At 43.9% G+C, this 10,518-nt stretch overlaps 1 pseudogene; it reads right to left on the bottom strand.

Moving 5' to 3' along the window:
* Positions 1-8,075: 8,075 nt before the first annotated feature.
* Positions 8,076-8,461, bottom strand: LOC126501195 (40S ribosomal protein S15a-like; annotated as a pseudogene).
* Between the last annotated feature and the right edge of the window lie 2,057 nt (positions 8,462-10,518).

The raw sequence follows: 10,518 nt of genomic DNA, 5'->3' as shown, positions 1-10,518 counted from the left end.
AAGCCCAGTGCCCCCTTGGTGTTGTCTCAGTCCAGACTCCGCCCCTGAGAAAGTCCGCCAAACGATGACCCCTCCCCAGAGATGCTCAAGACCACTCCAGAGGGTATTAAACTGCTCCCCAGAGAACAAACACGTGGTTTCCAGTCTTCCTTTCCCATCAGCTGTCTTGGGGGCTGGGAAGCCATCTGGGAGCAGTTGTATCCATTAAACCTGGGTTTTTTCTAATTTGGTTTGATTTGGTCTGATTTGGATTATTGTGTTGGCAAAGAAATTTATTGGGGTGCAGACACTTTTCATTTGTCTCAAAACAAATAGACAAACATGAAGCACTAACTGACGGAGCAGTGAGCTAGCCTGGTAAAAGGGTGATTACTGTCATGACTAATGATCTGAACTTGATTGGGGGGGGACCCAGGTGTTGGAAGGAGAAAACTGACTCCTGAAAATTGTCCTCTGTCCTCCACATGCAGGCTGTGGCATAAGTGCAAATGTACACACACACACACACACACACACACACACACACAGAGAGAGAGAGAGAGAGAGAGAGATTTTGATAAATAAATGTAAAAATTTGAAACTAATTGGACCTATTTTAGGCATATTTCTGTTTCGCTGAAGTAAATATCTACCTTCCTGCTAGTACCGCACTGCCTGATGTCTTTTGTTTCCAGATCGGGATCTCAGGGAGCCTAGGTTGACCTAGAACTTATGGTGTAGCCCAAGATGTCCTTGAACTCCTCATCTTGCCTCTCTCTACCTCCCAAGTGCTGGATTGGAGGCACGCAACGCCCAGGCTTTGTGCGCACTAAGCAAGCACTCTACGAGCCGAGCTACGTTTCTGTTCCTGCACCATCTTGATAACTGGAGTAGCCCACTTCAACACTGGGCAGGATTCCTTTCGTTTTTCAGGAACTGTCTTGGGGTAGCTGACTCAATGGCAGAGCACTCATCTAGCATGTAGGAGGCCCTGGGCTCCGTCCCCAGTAGCACAGAGCGACAAGATCTCAGCTACCCTAACGTCTTCCAACTTCTAAAAACTCAAATTTTAGAGTAAACTTACGTCTGCAGAGAAACTTGATGAGATCTTTTAGAACTGAGAAAAATATTTAGAGGAAAAAAATTCTGTTTACAAGAATATGATTAGCTGACTGCTCACAATGTCTTGGCATTTTACAGCAATCCAAACAGCGCTTGGTTTGTCCCTTTGGATAAATTCTGCTTTTGTAAATTCCTCTCTGTCGTAAATACCAGCCCCACAGTTCATCTCCATAGCATCTTGTCTTCCAGTGGCGCATGACTGAGGAACGATTGCTAACAGCCAGAAGAAACTATTCCCAACTGTGAAGTCTATATTTCCATTCATTTTAGAACTGAACAAATCTCATTTAATTTACTCTCCGGCAAGAGGAGCTTCCTGCAGAAGCCCGATTAAGAGACTCAGGCCACAGATGCTGTGGAAATTCTGCCTTTGTCACTCTCTGGCCAGGCAAGGACTCTACACTCAACTGTCCTTGGAGCTGTCAGCTCCCTGCTGTGATGAAACAAGAGGTCTTAGAAATCAATTTAGAGGGAAAAAAGGAAGTCCTTGCCACATCAAACCGTTAATCCATGAACATGGTATGTCTGTCTAAGAGGAGTTGCCTTTGACTCCTTTCTTTAACATTAAAAATTCTTCATCATAAAAAAAATCATAAAAAAGCTGGGCAGTGGTGGCGCAGGCCTTTAATCCCAGCACTCAGGAGGCAGAGGCAGGTGGATCCCTGTGAGTTCGAGGTCAGCCTGGTCTACAAGAGCTAGTTCCAGGACAGGCTCCAAAGCTACAGAGAAACCCTGTCTCTAAAAACAAAACAAAACAAAACAAACAAAAAAGTTCTTTATCATACAGATTCTGTATATGTTTTGTTAGGTGTATAGTTAACTTTTCTTTTTCTTTTGTTCTTTTGAGACAGGGTCTTATGAAGTACAGGGCGGCCTCAAACGGACAAGGTAGCCGAGGAAGCCCTTGGCCTCTGAGCTACCTGTTTCCGTCTACCACGTGCTGGGATTACAGCTGCGTACCGTCCTGGCCAGTCATTGTGTCGAGAATGAAGCTCAGGGCCCTGTGGATGCTGAGCAAGCTCTCTACCATCTGAGCTACGGGCACAGACTTCCCTCTTTTTAATGAACTTGTTTGTTGTCGAGTTTAAAGTTCTGTACGTGCGCTCAATATTAGTACCTAGTACTAGGTGCATATCTTATAAAATTTCCTCTAATTCTATAGGTTTTTCCATTTTCTTGACAGTGTCCTTTGATTTGCACAAGTTAATTTTTTTGTTACTTTTTTGAAATATGGTCTGTGTAACCCAGGCTGGCCTCAAATTTACTATATAGTCAAGGATAACCTTGAACTTCTGATCCCCTTGCCTTCACTTCCCAAGTACCGGAATTATAGTTTCGGTATAGTTATACATATACATATGGTATAACTATATGTATACATATATGTAGGTGGACTTTTCTGTCCTGCCACTCAGCTCTCAAAGCACAACGTGCAGACTTATTGTTAATTATGAAAGCTTGGTTGGCAGCTTAGGCTTGTTTCTCTGTGTATCCCTGACTGTCCTAGAACCCACTCTGTAGGCCAGAATAGCCTGGAACTCAGAGATCTGCCTGCCTCTGCCTCCTAAGTGCTGGAATTAATGGCGCGTGTGCACCTCCACTGCCCTTAGGCTTGTTTCTAACTAGGTCTTATAACTTAAATTAACTTAATTTTTATTAATCCACATTCTTTTCATGCCTTAGTTTTCTTTATTTTGTAAGGCTCATGCTGCTTGCTCTGAGTCCTGGTGTCTCTCCGTGACTCTGCCCTTCTCCCCAGTGTTTTCTCTGCCCCCCCCCCAAATCCTGCCTAGCCATTGGCTGTTCAGCTTCTTATTAAACCAATCAGAGTGACCCATATCACAGTATGCAAAAAGATTATTCCACAACATATATAGTTATATACATTAAATTTGTGTGTTGCTTGCCGGGCGGTGGTGGTGCATGCCTTTAATCCCAGCACTCAGGAGGCAGACAGAGCTCTGTGAGTTCGAGGTCAGCCTGGTCTACAAGAGCTAGTTTCAGGACAGGAACCAAAGCTACAGAGAAACCTTGTCTCAAAAAAAAAAAAAAAAAAAAATAAATAAATAAATAAATAAATAAATAAAGTTTGTATGTTGCTGGAGATCAAGCCCAGGGCTTTGTACATGAGAAGCAAGCACTCTACCAATTAAGTTACAGCCCACGACCTGCTGTTATTATAACAATTGTTATTATTGTTTTTGGTGTTGGGTGTTGAAACTTGAGCCTTGTAAATGCTAGGCACATGTTCTACCATTGAGCTATTCCTCCAGGCCCCAAAGCTCTTAATTTTGATAAAGTCCCGTCTATTTGGTTTTTCTTTCATTGCCTATACTTTTGGTATTATGGCCATGGAATTTCCATTGCCAAATCAAATACCAGGCAGAGTCTCTCTAGTATTTAAGGAGTTTGCTCCATTTTGAGGTTGTGCATATGTGTGTGTCTGTGTGTATGCATGTGTATTATGAACACATTAATTTTTTGTGTGCTGCTGTAAAAAAAAACAGGTATAACTGATTAAATTATACAGAAAGGAGTTTCATTTTGGCTCTTTGGGCCGTCCAATCATGCTGCCACATGGCTAGAGAATGTACTGGATGGGGAGAAAGGGAGGGGCCGTGAGAAGACAGTGCAAAGGAGAAGGCTGTGAAAGGTGAACTGGGTTTAGAACAACCTTCCCAACACAGCTCCACCAGACCTGACCCAGCTTCAAAGAACAAAACATCACTGAGAACATATGGATCCACTCATGACAGTGGCGCCTCCTGACTGCATCTCTCTTAACGGCCCCAGCACCTCGTCATTACACCCATGCACCACCTCATCACCATAACCCGAATGTTCAGTGAGGTGCAGGCCTCAGTGTGAATTTTGGCAGAGATAAGCCATGTTAAAAACACACACCGTCAGGTAACAGGCCAGCTCCATTCTTTTGCACAGGACTGTCGGGTTTCCCCAGCACCCTTTGTTGAAAAGATGCCTTTTCTCACGAACTGCTGTTGGTGCCTTTATTGAAAACAAACAGACAAAGTAGGCAAGGTGTTACACGCCTTTAATGCCAGCATTTGTGAGGAAGAGGAAGGCATGTTTCTTGGGTTCAAAGTCAGTCTACTTTACATAGAGAGGTTCAGGCCAGACAGGGATATACGCTGAGACTGTGTCTCAAACAACCAATGAAAGAAAAACAAAATAGCCATAGATGTAAGAGTTTTATTTCTAAGGTTTCTATTCTAGTCTGTATGTCTAGTCTATTGCATGTCTGTCCTATTCTGCTACCACTTCCCCCCAACCCCCACCCAGATAGGGTTTCTCTGTAGCTCTCTGACTGTCCTGGAACTCACACTGTAGACCAGGCTGGCTTCGAACTCACAGAGATTCACTAGCCTCTGCCTCCCAAGTGCTAGAATTAAGGGTGTATGCCACCACTGCCCAGCCCACTTTCTTTTTTTTTAAAGACTTCTTTATTTGGAGCTGGAGAGGTGGCTCAGTGGTGAGAATAGTTGCTCCTTTTTCAGAGAACCAAGTTCAATTCCCAGCATCACATATTGGCTCATACCTGGCCAAGACTCTAGTTCCAGTGAAGTCCTCTTCCTCTTTTGGTCTCCGTGGGCACCAGGAATGTACATGGTACACAGAAACATGTGCCCATACAGATAAAAGATAAAAAGATTTGCTTTTATCTATTGACTTTTAGGTGTTTCGCACGGGTTGACTGCATGTGCTTATGTACAGCACTGTGCGTGCCTGGTGTTGAGTTCAGCTGAGGCTGTCCCATCCCCTGCGACCAGAGTTCCGGATGGTTGTCAGCCACCGTGTGAGCTCTTCACTGTTGAGCCTCCTCTCCACACTTCCCCTCTCCATGGTGTTTTAATTAGAAGACCTTTGACGTTGAGAAGAGTGACTCCTCCAATTTGGTTGCCCGGAGCCCCTTAATTAATTAGTTTTCAGTACTGGGGATTCTCCCCAGAGCCTTGAACACGCTAGGTAAGCATTCTACCTCTGAACTGCAGTCCTAGCTAGTACTTAAAAAAAAAAGTTTAGTTCTTTTACTTTTTAAGATGAAGTCTTTCCCAGGTTAGCCTTGAAGTTTCTCTGCAGTCCAGGCAGACCTTGTTTTATGATCTTTACACCTCAGCCTCCTGGGAGTTGACATTATAGGCCTGGGTTACAAGGTCTGGAAAAGTTGTTGAAATTTTTTTTTTTAGGGAAAATGTCAAATCTGTAGTTCTTCTCATGCAGTATTAATACCTTAACCTGTAAAGTAGGAATGCTGAGATTTCCTACTTTGATCATTGATTTAAGGCTTTTTTAAATTCCCTTCATTAGTATTTTGAGTTTTAAATGTCTATTCGTTTATTTTATGTGTATGCATGTGTGCCAGAGTGTATATATGTGTACCATGTGCGTGCTGGAAATCAAGGAAATCAGAAGACTACATGAGGATTCCTGGAACTGGAGTTGGTCCATCATATGGATGCTGGGAATTGAACCTGGGTCTTTTCAAGAACAAATGCTCTTAACTGTTGAGATGCCTTTTCAGGCCCTGTTTTGTGGGGTTTTTGTTTTGTTTTGTTTTGATTTTTCAAGACAGGGTTTCCCTATGTAACTCTAGCTGTCTTGGAACTATCTCGGTAGACTAAGCTGATCTCGAACTCAGAGATCCACCTGCCTCTGCCTCCTCAGTGCTGGGTTTAAAGGTGTGCACCACTGCCCAGCTATTTTATGGTTTTGTATGTTATAGGTCTTTCAATTTCCTTGATCAGAATTACTCAAAATTCTTTAATTCTTTTAGATGTTATTATGAATATAATCACTGTCTTAATTTCCTTTCAGGGTTGGTCATTTCTGCTTTATAGGAACACAACTGATGATTTCTTTATTTTTGGGAAGGAAGAAAGAATGGCACAGAAGTCACCTGCTAGGACTCAGCAATGGCTAGTACACATCTTCAGTTTCAAATCTATGTTGCTAAGCCCTCTGAGGTTGCTTCCTCGGCTTGTTTTCATTTTGCCTCTTCCCTATGCTCAATGCTCTTATCTGAAAGCCAAGAAACACTAGAAAAGGAAAGAACTGGAACATGCAACAGTTCTGCTCCAGGTTCTGGCCCGTCAACAGCTGAACTGTAAGGAGGTACCGTGGTCTCAAGGATATCCACGGAGACCCGACAGATAGGTTCACGTCAAACCTGTCTGAGCAAAGGGCCCTACGGCAAATCACAGAAAGTCATCAGCGATTACATGACCTCAGACTGCCAAGATATTTGAAGAGAATGACTCAGAAATCAAGAAGCTACACGTAGCGAATCAAGTCCTGTAACGCCTTGGTAACCTCGGGCAGCTTCTCATGGCCCTGACAACAGAATTGTGCCAGGACACGTAGACAGGGCTAAGACTCTTGAATTGACATCTTAGCCCCATGCTGTAGATGGAGCACAAGTCATACAGACTTTGATAGTTTTGGTCTTCAGGGAGGGCTGGGCCAGTTTTGGACAAACTGAGTGCTATTGAAGGGCCGCCGGGACATCTCCTCAGTTCTCAATGAACACCCTCCTTTTCCACAGCCTCTTTCTGCTTCCTTCTATGTCTAGGGAGTAGCACTTGGCTGTGTGGCCATGCATGAGCACTTGGTTCAGTAGCTGTGGACAGTACTGTTAGGATAGCACCACTGGCATTTCCTCTGCCTGCCTTCCTGCTTCCTTTTGTTAAGTCAACAGAGTCCCCCCAAAAATGAACCCTGAAGTCTGGTGAATGGAATCGTGCACACACTGTGAAAGCTGAGAAACAAAAATATCTTTAACCCCTCTCAGCCGGGCAGTGGTGGTGCACACCTTTAATCCCAGCACTCGGGAGGCAGAGACAGGCGGATCTCTGTGAGTTTGAGGCCAGACTGGTATATAAGAGCTATTTCCAGGACAGGCTCCAAAGCTACAGAGAAACCCTGTCTCGAAACACACACACACACACACACACACGTGTGCCTGGTGCCTGCAGAAACCAGTAAAGGATGTCAGAAGCCCTGCAACTGGAGTTACACATGACGGTGAGCTGCTATGTGGTACTGGTAATTGTGCCTTGGTCCTCTGGAAGAGAAGCTGGTGCACTTAACTGCTGAGCCATCTTTCTACCTTCTGCCCTAAAGCTGTTCTCAATTCCTTCTTCTAGCCGTGCCTACAATCTCAACCTTCAGGAGTTGAGGCAGGAGAAGTGCCAAGAGTTCAACGGCAACCAGGCTATGTACAAACAAACAAAACTAAAACAACCCTCTTCTCTCTTTTATCTTTTTCTTCCTTCCTTTCTTTTATATTTTTAAAATATTTTTTAATGATTTATCTAACTTTATTTTTATGTGCATTGGTGTGAAGTTGTCAGATCTCGTGGAACTGCATTTTCAGACAGTTGTGAGCTGCCATGTGGGTGCTGGGAATTGAACCCAGGTCCTTTGGAAGAGTAGTCAGTGCTCTTAACCACTAAGCCATCTCTCCAGGCCCCCCCCTTTTATATATTTTTTAGAAGATGATTCTCAGGTAGTCCAGGCTTATCTTTAACTCACTTATATAGCCTTTGAACTTTGAACTTCTGGTTTTCCCACCTCCACTTCCCAAGTACTAACACCTTAGGCATGTGCCACCATGCTTAACTATGAATTTTCCTCATCCCTACCAAAAAATCCCAGACAAGGAATGGTAAGGCCTTCCTTCATAGCTTGAAGAGGGACCTTTGGGCATTTTTATGGTATGTGTGTGCATGCACATGCAAGTGTGTGTGTGAGAGAGAAAGACAGAGAGACAGAGAGAGAGAGAGAGAGAGAGAGAGAGAGAGAGAGAGAGAGAGAGAGAGAGATGTGACTGCAGAGGCTAAAAGAAGGCATTCAATCCACTGGACCTGCTCAATTTATAAAGCAGAGACAAGTGGCTATTTCGGCGTATGTGGAGGTCCCCCCCCCATGAATGCTTTTTATTTATGTGTTTTACATCTCTAGAAAAAGAATCCCAGGATTTTTCCTCCTGTGTTTTTGTCTTGCCACTTCATGGTCCATGATACTAGCTGAGGTTGTCAGTACAATGAAGCCAAACTGACGGGATGGGAGCAGACTGTTCTACCATTTTTCTAGGTCTCTGAGTTGCACGTCAAATCTCGGGCTGATCACTCCACACTTGTTCAACCTGCCTGTGAGGTTCACAACGGTTTTCCTCACTCTGTGGTCAGCAGCGATTTTAGATTCACCAACACAACCAGGCTTCATCACCAGGGCGAGGAGCTGAAGCTTTGGAGCAGGGCCTGATGGGGCCCTAGTGTCTGCCTCTTCTCTCAGCATTGTTGATGCTCCTGAGAACATCAACCAGGATATTCACGGGCACCATGGTGACGGCACGAAAAGATTTTAATGTATAGAGCGCTGAATATTCAAGAAACAGCCTCCAGCCTTCAAAGCTCTCATGACCCTGGGTATAGTTGTGCATGCCTTTAAACCCCGCACCCGGGAGACAGAGGCAGGTGGATCTGAGGTCAAGGCCAACTTGGTCTAAGTAGCAAGTTCCAGGCCAGCTAAGGATACACAGTGAGAACCAGCCTCAAAAAACAAAACTACCCCTGGTAACAATCAGCCAGAAAATAAGTAGAGGAAGTTCACGAAGTAGAGTGTCAGTGTGATTTAGGCTCCGAGGCAGTTTTCTGTACAGCACAGACGGAGACAGGTTATATCAGCTATTTCATTTTTATCACAGGGAAAAAGAAATCCTGAAGAAGGTCATTACGTTTCAAATTATTTTTCCCCTGGGGATGTTATGCCCTGAGGACATAGTCTATTTTACTTTTTTCCATAAATTACAAATGACTGCCCTCCGATGGTCCCTTGCCTCCAGCTCGTGTTATCATCATATCACCTTATTAGTTATGAATGATTACTATCACTCCCCATAACATTTGCATTTTTATTACTGCTAAAAGTAAATATTAATATCTCTGTCATGTGAGTTTTTTTTTTTTAATCAATAAGCTTCCCTGTTTATCCTCAATGACATCCAGTTACCAGGACAACCATGCTCTCAGCTGTAGTCATGGATTCCCAACATGAATTGCCTTTGTCTGTTTCTCTCTTTCTTTCTGGTCCCTCCTAGTCACACTTCAGTAATGTGGGTTCAAATCCCGCATCATCCAGTTCTCACACTGATTTCTCTTTACTATAAATTCCCATGACACACTCAAATATACCTCATTTTAAGTAGCTAATCAAGTGATCAATATGTATATATTAAATGAGCTAAATAAATATACTATATGAGCTAAATGTTATGTGGATACAAAGAGTATAAGAAGATAAGGTCCCTGCACTGGAGGAGAAAACTTGGCTGCTTTGCCAGGACATTGTGGATGTATCCTGAGGACAAGCCCTGTCAGCGCAGTAAAATGAAAACCTGAAGCCACCACTTGAATACGTCCTGGGATTTTAGGAAGCCCTCTGATGACAGTTTTAATTGTCATCTTGACACAATCTAGAATCCTGTGGGAAGAGGCTCTCCAGGAGGGATCTCTAGATGAAGCTGACTTGTTGGTGTGACTGTGGAGAATCATCTTGCTCACACTAACTGATATGGACAGGACTGCCCATGATAGGCAGCACCATTCTCTCGGCAGGGGATCCTGGGCCGGTGATGAGTACCAGGAAGCATGAGTGTATTCACTTCTCTCTGCTCCAGATTGTGGATGCAACCAGCTGCTTTAATTTCCTGCCTGAATTTCTCCACAGTGATGGACTGTGACCTGAAACTGTGAGCCCAGAATAAGTCCTTTCTCCCCTAAAGTTACTTCTGTTAGGACATTTACCATAGCAACAGAGGTAGAACGAAGAAAACATAAAGCCCCCAGATTGAATTAAATACCTCCTATAACTCTGGGGATTGGGTACCAATTAAGGATGGATCTGAATTTTGGTAGCTAATTTGTTGTTAACAGGGTAACAGAAACTGTTTTTTTGCTAAGAGGGCTAGGCTGTGAACTATTTATTCTTCAGGAAACAAGAAAAGCAAAACTAGCAAGCCACAAGGAAAAGTTACTCAAGGTAATTGGTCTCTTAGCTTCCCTTGCTTAAGGGAGCTGTGATTTAAAGGAGCTGTCTGAAATAATGAAGAAAGCAAGCAGAGCTGAGTGTGGAAGGGAACTGGAGAAACTTCATGGGGCAGATGAGGGGCAGATCGGCAGCGAGGACTCATCCAGGACGGACTGGCTCCTGTGGACAAAACCGAAGCGCACCAGGGACAATAGTGGAAATCACAGTCCCGACAACACATCTGAGCAATAAAGGCTTGGTGTTGACATGTTCTCATGCCAGACATCCGTTCCCACAGGTAACAGAGACTCTGAGGTCATTTTCCCACATATATCCAGAGCTGGAAGAATTTGAAGAAGTAGAAACCCTAAA

The sequence above is a fragment of the Alexandromys fortis genome, unplaced genomic scaffold (genome assembly GCF_014885135.2).
Source record: "Alexandromys fortis isolate MF-2015 unplaced genomic scaffold, M_Fortis_MF-2015_v1.1 scaffold_44, whole genome shotgun sequence".
In the NCBI taxonomy this organism is placed as follows: Eukaryota; Metazoa; Chordata; class Mammalia; order Rodentia; family Cricetidae; genus Alexandromys; species Alexandromys fortis.
The sequence above is the reverse complement of the archived record's forward strand: the minus strand, read 5'-3'. Positions and strand labels throughout refer to the sequence as shown.